This window comes from Buteo buteo, unplaced genomic scaffold (genome assembly GCF_964188355.1).
Source record: "Buteo buteo unplaced genomic scaffold, bButBut1.hap1.1 HAP1_SCAFFOLD_51, whole genome shotgun sequence".
NCBI classification, from domain to species: Eukaryota; Metazoa; Chordata; class Aves; order Accipitriformes; family Accipitridae; genus Buteo; species Buteo buteo.
The window spans coordinates 585001-595000 of record NW_027439217.1 but is presented as its reverse complement, the minus strand read 5'-3'; positions in this window follow the sequence as shown (position 1 = coordinate 595000).

The window sequence follows — 10000 nt, the reverse complement described above, 5'->3', positions numbered from 1 at the left end:
GGCCACCCTACCTGACCCTCTGGGGTCAGCCCGGTATCCCTACCCGACGCTCCGGGGTAGGCCTGGCGCCCCTACCTCATCCTCCGGGGTAGTACCCGTACCCCTACCGGTGCTCCGGGATACACCTGCTGTCCCTACAGGCGCTCCGGGGTAGGCCCGGCCACCCTACCTGACCCTCTGGGGTCAGCCCGGTGTCCCTACCCGACGCTCTGGGGTACGCCTGGCGCCCCTACCTCATGCTCCGGGGTAGTACCGGTACCCCTGCCGGTGCTCCGGGGTACACCTGCTGTCCCTACAGGCGCTCCGGGGTAGGCCGGGCCACCCTACCTGACCCTCTGGGGTCAGCCCGGTATCCCTACCCGACGCTCCGGGGTAGGCCTGGCGCCCCTACCTCATGCTCCGGGGTAGTACCGGTACCCCTACCGGTGCTCCGGGGTACACCTGCGGTCCCTACAGGCGCTCCGGGGTAGGCCCGGCCACCCTACCTGACCCTCTGGGGTCAGCCCGGTATCCCTACCCGACGCTCCGGGGTAGGCCTGGCGCCCCTTCCTCATCCTCCGGGGTAGTGCCGGTACCCCTACCGGTGCTCCGGGGTACACCTGCGGTCCCTACAGGCGCTCCGGGGTAGGCCCGGCCACCCTACCTGACCCTCTGGCGTCAGCCCGGTGTCCCTACCCGACGCTCCGGGGTAGGCCTGGCGCCCCTTCCTCATCCTCCGGGGTAGTACCGGTACCCCTACCGGTGCTCCGGGGTACACCTGCGGTCCCTACAGGCGCTCCGGGGTAGGCCCGGCCACCCTACCTGACCCTCTGGGGTCAGCCCGGTATCCCTACCCGACGCTCCGGGGTAGGCCTGGCGCCCCTACCTCATCCTCCGGGGTAGTACCGGTACCCCTACCGGTGCTCCGGGATACCCCTGCTGTCCCTACAGGCGCTCCGGGGTAGGCCCGGCCACCCTACCTGACCCTCTGGGGTCAGCCCGGTGTCCCTACCCGACGCTCCGGGGTAGGCCTGGCGCCCCTTCCTCATCCTCCGGGGTAGTACCGGTACCCCTACCGGTGCTCCGGGGTACACCTGCGGTCCCTACAGGCGCTCCGGGGTAGGCCCGGCCACCCTACCTGACCCTCTGGGGTCAGCCCGGTATCCCTACCCGACGCTCCGGGGTAGGCCTGGCGCCCCTACCTCATCCTCCGGGGTAGTGCCGGTACCCCTGCCGGTGCTCCGGGGTACACCTGCGGTCCCTACAGGCGCTCCGGGGTAGGCCCGGCCACCCTACCTGACCCTCTGGGGTCAGCCCGGTATCCCTACCCGACGCTCCGGGGTAGGCCTGGCGCCCCTACCTCATCCTCCGGGGTAGTGCCGGTACCCCTACCGGTGCTCCGGGGTACACCTGCGGTCCCTACAGGCGCTCCGGGGTAGGCCCGGCCACCCTACCTGACCCTCTGGGGTCAGCCCGGTATCCCTACCCGACGCTCCGGGGTAGGCCTGGCGCCCCTACCTCATCCTCCGGGGTAGTGCCGGTACCCCTGCCGGTGCTCTGGGGTACACCTGCGGTCCCTACAGGCGCTCCGGGGTAGGCCCGGCCACCCTACCTGACCCTCTGGGGTCAGCCCGGTGTCCCTACCCGACGCTCCGGGGTAGGCCTGGCGCCCCTTCCTCATCCTCCGGGGTAGTACCGGTACCCCTACCGGTGCTCCGGGGTACACCTGCGGTCCCTACAGGCGCTCCGGGGTAGGCCCGGCCACCCTACCTGACCCTCTGGGGTCAGCCCGGTATCCCTACCCGACGCTCCGGGGTAGGCCTGGCGCCCCTACCTCATCCTCCGGGGTAGTGCCGGTACCCCTGCCGGTGCTCCGGGGTACACCTGCGGTCCCTACAGGCGCTCCGGGGTAGGCCCGGCCACCCTACCTGACCCTCTGGGGTCAGCCCGGTATCCCTACCCGACGCTCCGGGGTAGGCCTGGCGCCCCTACCTCATCCTCCGGGGTAGTGCCGGTACCCCTACCGGTGCTCCGGGGTACACCTGCTGTCCCTACAGGCGCTCCGGGGTAGGCCCGGCCACCCTACCTGACCCTCTGGGGTCAGCCCGGTATCCCTACCCGACGCTCCGGGGTAGGCCTGGCGCCCCTACCTCATCCTCCGGGGTAGTGCCGGTACCCCTGCCGGTGCTCCGGGGTACACCTGCGGTCCCTACAGGTGCTCCGGGGTAGGCCCGGCCACCCTACCTGACCCTCTGGGGTCAGCCCGGTATCCCTACCCGACGCTCCGGGGTAGGCCTGGCGCCCCTACCTCATCCTCCGGGGTAGTGCCGGTACCCCTACCGGTGCTCCGGGGTACACCTGCGGTCCCTACAGGCGCTCCGGGGTAGGCCCGGCCACCCTACCTGACCCTCTGGGGGTCAGCCCGGTATCCCTACCTGATGCTCCGGGGTAGTCCTGGCCTCCTTACCTGTGTCTCCGGGTAAACCTGGCCACGCTGCAGGGTCGGCCTGCACTCCCTGGCCGCGCTACGGGCCGGTCCTGATTAGTGTATTAAGACCGCTCCGCGATTCCACTTTCTTAAAATTTATTGTGTCTGACAGCTTGTCTTTTACCGCGCACGCAGGCAGGCAGGCAGGCAGGCAGGCACGCGTCAAAAACGTGAGAGCAAAGCGTTACCCGCAGTCGGTGTACTTTATCGGTAACGACTTCTTCGGGAAGAGGCGCCGACGCTGCTCTCTCGTCTCTGTACGAGTCGGTGGCCGTCCGGGTACCGCGTGGCACCGTTGGCGTGGGATCCGCTCCTAAACGAATACAGAAGAATCGATACGCTATGAATCGTCATCGATTGAAGTTATTAACAGTTGACGAGCGATGCTGGATTGTATCGTTTATGGAGCGTCACCTACCGACTGATTTAGCGCTACGCGGTAATACGCTTTCTGGCAGTTCCTTAAATAACAAAACTCATTCGTTCACGCACGCTAGGTGTGCGTCCCTTCGTTAATAGCCGGAGAAGGAATACGTACGTACGTACGTACCTACCAGCGGATCGTCACGGATTGAATGTGACTCGATTAGTAGTCACCAGTATTATAAATTACCGACTCCTAAAGTTTGATTGCGGCACTCCTTTAGGACCTTGCGACGCTCTTGGTTAACGTTAGCGTTCTCCGGCCCCTGCGTTATCGCGCATTAACTGTTCATTGGCCTCCGAGGGACGGCGGTCTCGCAGGCCTCTGAAGAAAGCCAGTCGGCTGCCTGACAAGCGGTCCCTGTGGCCGAGGCCGACTTAGCCGAGCATCCTCGGAGACGACGAGCTCGCGTGGCCGCCGTGCCGGCTGACCGGCCCACCCCGGGGCCGTTTCCCCCCCGCTCCCGTCGCCGAAGGAGCGCGCCCCCCGCCACCGCCTAAGGCCGCTGGGACCTTCCTCACCGCTCGAACGCATCCCGCCGGCGACGGAGCCGCTGATGCCCCTCTGTCGGAAGCGCGGCGCGCCTCTCCGGCAGCCCTGGCTGGGGCCCTGGAGCCCCAGGTCTCTGCCCAGGCCGAGGCACGCGGCTGCTGCTTTGCCAGGGACGGGTCCGACCGGGAGCCGAGCGCATCGCCCGTAGGCAGGCACGGGCGCAGGCCGGACGTCGAAGCGGCCGACCACCCGGGCTGTAACAGAGAAAGCGGCGTTAGCGACACCGTTACAAATCTTTCTCATTTCCACCTGCGTGCGCGCCCGCACCCCGCCAAAACAGGCCCCCGGCCCGAACGCCCACCGCCTGCTGCTGCAGCCGCTCACCCGCCCTTAGACACACGCACGCGCACGCACGCACTGCCCCCCCCCATTCGAGTCCCCGCCCCAAACACCTCCCGCCCGCCACCGCACCCACTCGCACGGGGCTACACACGTGCGCACCCCCCCCGCAACCGGCCCCCCCCAGCCCAAACCCTCCACCCGCTGCCCCGCTCACAGTCGTGCGCTCAAAACGCACACGCGCGCAGCCCCCCCCCCCCCCCCCCCCGCCCGAAACAGGGCCCCGGGCAGACACCCCCCACCCCCGTCACCCCGGGCCCGCCGCTGCACGCACACACACACCGCCCCCCCGCCCTCCCGCCACGCAGTTCGCGCCGAGCCTGGCTGCCCCTGCTCCCCCCTTCCGCCACCAGGCTTGCCGCCCCCGGTGGTGGAAGGCGGGAGACTTTAGGACCCTGCGGCGTCCCTGCCGGCTCCGTGCCCGGGCGGGAGAGGGGAGCCCCCCCGGTGCCCTGCCGTCTCTAAACCCCAGCTGCCGAGTCCCTATCCTGCCGCACCCGTGGCCCCGCTCCCGCCTTTCTTTCTCAGCCAGCCACGCACTCGCCCTGCTCCACTCCCGCCCGCCCCCGCCGCGGGGGGAAAACTAAAGGACCGGGGGGGTGGGACGGGGACGGGGACGGGGGAGAGAAGTAAAAAAAATAAAACTCCAACCGATCCAAACAGAAGCCTTCTCCGAAAAGACACACCGTCCCCCCTCGCCAGCCTGCCTCTGCGCCAGGCTCCCCGCCTGCTCGCCAGCCGCTCTCGCCCTGCTCCACTCCTGCCCGCCCCCGCCGCGGGGGGAAAACTAAACGACCGGGGGGGGGGGGGACGGGGACGGGGACGGGGACGGGGGAGAGAAGTAAAAAAAATAAAACTCCAACCGATCCAAACAGAAGCCTTCTCCGAAAAGACACACCGTCCCCCCCTCGCCAGCCTGCCTCTGCGCCAGGCTCCCCGCCTGCTCGCCAGCCGCTCTCGCCCTGCTCCATTCCTGCCCGCCCCCGCCGCGGGGGGAAAACTAAACGACCGGGGGGGGGGGGACGGGGACGGGGACGGGGACGGGGGAGAGAAGTAAAAAAAATAAAACTCCAACCGATCCAAACAGAAGCCTTCTCCGAAAAGACACACCGTCCCCCCTCGCCAGCCTGCCTCTGCGCCAGGCTCCCCGCCTGCTCGCCAGCCGCTCTCGCCCTGCTCCACTCCTGCCCGCCCCCGCCGCGGGGGGAAAACTAAACGACCGGGGGGGGGGGGACGGGGACGGGGACGGGGACGGGGACGGGGACGGGGGAGAGAAGTAAAAAAAATAAAACTCCAACCGATCCAAACAGAAGCCTTCTCCGAAAAGACACACCGTCCCCCCTCGCCAGCCTACCTCTGCGCCAGGCTCCCCGCCTGCTCGCCAGCCGCTCTCGCCCCCCCTCTTTTCTAGCCTCCTTTCCCCGCCGCTGCTGCCGCCGCGACTGAGCAGCAGACCGTTGCCGTGGCGGGAAACACCACAGTTTCCGGGGGCCCCGTTGCCGGGCTGCAGACCACCCCACCCAGCCACCCGCCCCCCAACCCCCCGTCTCCAGGGCGCCGGAAAGTCTGTGATCGGGTGGGGCCGGGGGAGGGGGGGGGGGGGGGCTGCACCTACTGGCCTGCAGGTCCGGGACTGCAGCGCGGGGAGGGAGGGGGAGCACACCCGTGCAGGGGTGCGTGTAGCTGTGTGTGCCTGCGTCGCGTTCTGTGTGTGTGTGTGTGTGTGTGCGCGCGCCTCTGAGCGCGCGTGTGTCACCGGGGGGGGGGGGGTGGCAGTGCCTGCAGGATCGCAGATATGTATTTTAAAGTATTTATTTTATTAAAAAAAGGAAAACGTCAAAAAAACACCAAAAAAAACCAGGCGGGGGGGGGGGGAGAAAAATTAAAAACAACCCCCCAAAAAAAGCCCAAGACCGCAAAAACCAAAACCAAAAGTCGGCGAGCACCCAGCAGCGCCGGGACCCGAACCTGAACCTGGCAAGGGGCTACCAGTCCTGAAGGCACCCAGTGAACAGCGAACTCGCGCCGGGGAGCCGGGCAGTTTGTGCCGGGGGCTGCCACCTCTGCCCGGACCCCGCCGACAGAATATGGTTGGGGGGGGGGGGGCAGCAGCGGAGCAGAGGGGCTGGCTGGTGTGGTGAAGCTGGCAAGTGCCTGGCAGCCACCGGCTCGGAATAGGTGCGTGCACGTGCATGAGAACGACGAGGGTGGGGGGGGGGGGTGTGTGTGTCAGGAAACAAAAATTATTTTGAAAACTGGTTGTCGTTAATATTGTATTAATATTTCCCGCCGGAATCAATAAAGGTGAAATAACTCTTGCATCAGACAGTACGTTTAAACGTGCTCCCTTGGTGTAGAAGTGGTTCAAACTCGGGAAGGGGAGGGGGAAAGAAATGCCGTCCGGGAGAACCGGGAGAGGGTGGCCCTTTTAATCAGATTTGCTAAAATCTCAAAAGAAAGAAAAAAAAAAAAAAACCGAAAAAAACGAACCAAAAACAGGCGCACCTGCCCCCCCCGCCCCCCCCGCCCAAGGGGCACCGAACGGCTGCCAGGTCTACCCGGCTCCGCGGGCGGCCGCCAGGTCTACCTGGCTCCGGAGGCCGGCGCGGCCGCCGGCGGCGCCCGGAGGACGCGGAGTGTCGCTGCCGCAGCGGCCGGTGAAAAGGGCCGCCAGGTCTACCCGGCTCCGCGGGCGGCCGCCAGGTCTACCCGGCTCCGGAGGCCGGCGCGGCCGCCGGCGGCGCCCGGAGGACGCGGGGTGTCGCTGCCGCAGCGGCCGGTGAAAAGGGCCGCCAGGTCTACCCGGCTCCGCGGGCGGCCGCCAGGTCTACCCGGCTCCGGAGGCCGGCGCGGCCGCCGGCGGCGCCCGGAGGACGCGGGGTGTCGCTGCCGCAGCGGCCGGTGAAAAGGGCCGCCAGGTCTACCCGGCTCCGCGGGCGGCCGCCAGGTCTACCCGGCTCCGGAGGCCGGCGCGGCCGCCGGCGGCGCCCGGAGGACGCGGGGTGTCGCTGCCGCAGCGGCCGGTGAAAAGAGCCGCCAGGTCTACCCGGCTCCGCGGGCGGCCGCCAGGTCTACCCGGCTCCGGAGGCCGGCGCGGCCGCCGGCGGCGCCCGGAGGACGCGGGGTGTCGCTGCCGCAGCGGCCGGTGAAAAGAGCCGCCAGGTCTACCCGGCTCCGCGGGCGGCCGCCAGGTCTACCCGGCTCCGGAGGCCGGCGCGGCCGCCGGCGGCGCCCGGAGGACGCGGGGTGTCGCTGCCGCAGCGGCCGGTGAAAAGAGCCGCCAGGTCTACCCGGCTCCGGCGGGACTTAGCCGCATTTCGGGGGCGGGGAGGTAGACCTGATAGCCCCGCCACTTTCTCGGAGCTGGCCAAGGGGTCGCTGTTTTTCGCTGCCTCCAGTTACGTCATCGTAAAAGTCGGTGTCATTGGCGGGTCTCCCCGGTGGGCAGGGACGGCACTCTTGGAGCCGGCCGGGGGCGGGGACGTGATCTCCCGTACTATAGGAGGTAGTGGTGACTCGTGCACGGAGCAGCGCTAGTGAGCGGCTGCAAGGCTTACGGCTCAGCCGGCGAAGTGGAGCGCTGGGCGGCCGTTGTGGTGGTGGTTTTGCCTGGTGGTTCGGCTCGTTTTCTGTCTGTTCGGCCGGTTGGTCTCTCCCGGTGTTTTCCAAGTAAGCCAGCCGGGCGCCTGCGAGGGTCTGGCAGGCTGGCGGTGGCTGTTGACCCGAGTGGTGCGAGAGGTGCAAAGGTGGATTCCGCAGGGCATAGCCCGGTGGCCGGCGGCGGCCACCGGCACTCGAACGCTGGAAGACCGGGTGGAGCCGAGCCTGCCTCGGCTTTCCCCCGGCCCCGGAGGGCCCGATGATGGCAAAGGTGGAGCGCTGGTATATGCGAGGGCAGCTGCCCGTGAGCATCCAGCCCGCCGCGGCTGCCGCCGCCTCCTGAGGGCCTGGTGATGGGCGGGCGAGGTGGCGGCACCTCGTCCTTTGACTCTGGCCTTAAGCTGGAGCGGGCAGAGCGGCAGCCGGTCCCGGTGGCTGGCAGCTGGATGCAGACGGCTGGGGGTTCTCGTGCGTGCCGCAGCTTCCCCCCAGCCCCCGAGGGCCCGATGATGGCACAGGTGAGAGGCCGCAGCGCCTCGTCCTGTTTTTGCCGGCATGAGCCACGCGTGGGCGGCCTGTGGTGTCCGGCCTGCCCCGGCTTGCCTGGTTGCAGGAGGGCTCGGTGGAAAGGTCTGCAGCGCTGTACCGGGTTTAGAGGTGGCGGCACCTCATCGCGTTTTCTCCGGCCTTAAGCTGGAGCCCATGCACGAATTGGGCAGAGTGCAAGCGGCAGCCGGTCCCGGTGGCTGGCAGCCGGATGCAGACGGCTGGGGGTTCTCGTGCGTGCCGCAGCTTCCCCCCAGCCCCCGAGGGCCCGATGATGGCACAGGTGAGAGGCCGCAGCGCCTCGTCCTGTTTCTGCCGGCATGAGCCACGCGTGGGCGGCCTGTGGTGTCCGGCCTGCCCCGGCTTGCCTGGTTGCAGGAGGGCTCGGTGGAAAGGTCTGCAGCGCTGTACCGGGTTAGAGGTGGCGGCACCTCATCGCGTTTTCTCCGGCCTTAAGCTGGAGCCCATGCACGAATTGGGCAGAGTGCAAGCGGCAGCCGGTCCCGGTGGCTGGCAGCCGGATGCAGACGGCTGGGGGTTCTCGTGCGTGCCGCAGCTTCCCCCCAGCCCCCAAGGGCCCGATGATGGCACAGGTGAGAGGCCGCAGCGCCTCGTCCTGTTTCTGCCGGCATGAGCCACGCGTGGGCGGCCTGTGGTGTCCGGCCTGCCCCGGCTTGCCTGGTTGCAGGAGGGCTCGGTGGAAAGGTCTGCAGCGCTGTACCGGGTTAGAGGTGGCGGCACCTCATCGCGTTTTCTCCGGCCTTAAGCTGGAGCCCGCGAAGCGGGAAGAAAAGTGCGGCTGTACCTGGTGGCTGGCAAGTCGAACGCAGGCGGCTGGGGTTGTCTCGCTTCTGTGGCATTCCCCCAGGCCCCGAACACCCGTGCGCGGCATGGGTCCAGGTGCCTTTTTTTTCCCCGACGGCAAGCGGTTGCCTGTGGGGCGGGCAAAGACCGGCAGCCGGTGGCGGTTGCCGGCACTCGAACGCTGGAGGAGCTGGGGCAGTTGAGCCTGCTGTGGCCATCCCCCGGTCCCGTTACCTTCCTCAAGGGAATCGTTGTCTGGAGCCGGGTGGCCCGTGGCACCTCCCGCTCCACGATTTGACTGATCCAGACCCACAGGCAGCGCCCGCTGAGGCGTCCTCGGGTGCGTCGGAGAGCCTCCACGGCGGGCCGGCTCTGCCGGTGTTCAGGCCGTTGGAGCACCTCTCGCAGGCGTTGCCCTCACTCGCACGCAGAGCCCCCGCACCTGCCGTCCGCCCCCGGTTGGCGACGGGTGCGAGTGGCCGTCGCTGTCCCAGGACTCGTGGCCGTGGGGCCTCCGCTCCTTCCTCCGTTCCCTTCCCTTACTGATCGATGAGGCGTTTAGGGCGCGTCGGAGGGGCTTCCCGGCGGGCCGGCTCTGCCGGTGTTCAGGCCGGCGTTGCACCTCTCCGCAGACGTTGCCCTCTCACTCGCACGCAGAGCCCCCGCACCTGCCGTCCGCCCCCGGTTGGCGATGGGTGCGAGTGGCCGTCGCTGTCCCAGGACTCGTGGCCGTGGGGCCTCCGCTCCTTCCTCCGTTCCCTTCCCTTACTGATCGATGAGGCGTTTAGGGCGCGTCGGAGGGGCTTCCCGGCGGGCCGGCTCTGCCGGTGTTCAGGCCGGCGTTGCACCTCTCCGCAGACGTTGCCCTCTCACTCGCACGCAGAGCCCCCGCACCTGCCGTCCGCCCCCGGTTGGCGATGGGTGCGAGTGGCCGTCGCTGTCCCAGGACTCGTGGCCGTGGGGCCTCCGCTCCTTCCTCCGTTCCCTTCCCTTACTGATCGATGAGGCGTTTAGGGCGCGTCGGAGGGGCTTCCCGGCGGGCCGGCTCTGCCGGTGTTCAGGCCGGCGTTGCACCTCTCCGCAGACGTTGCCCTCTCACTCGCACGCAGAGCCCCCGCACCTGCCGTCCGCCCCCGGCTGGCGATGGGTGCGAGTGGCCGTCGCTGTCCCAGGACTCGTGGCCGTGGGGCCTCCGCTCCTTCCTCCTTTCCCTTCCCTTACTGATCGATGAGGCCTTTCGGGTCGCGTCGGAGAGGGCCCTCGGCGGG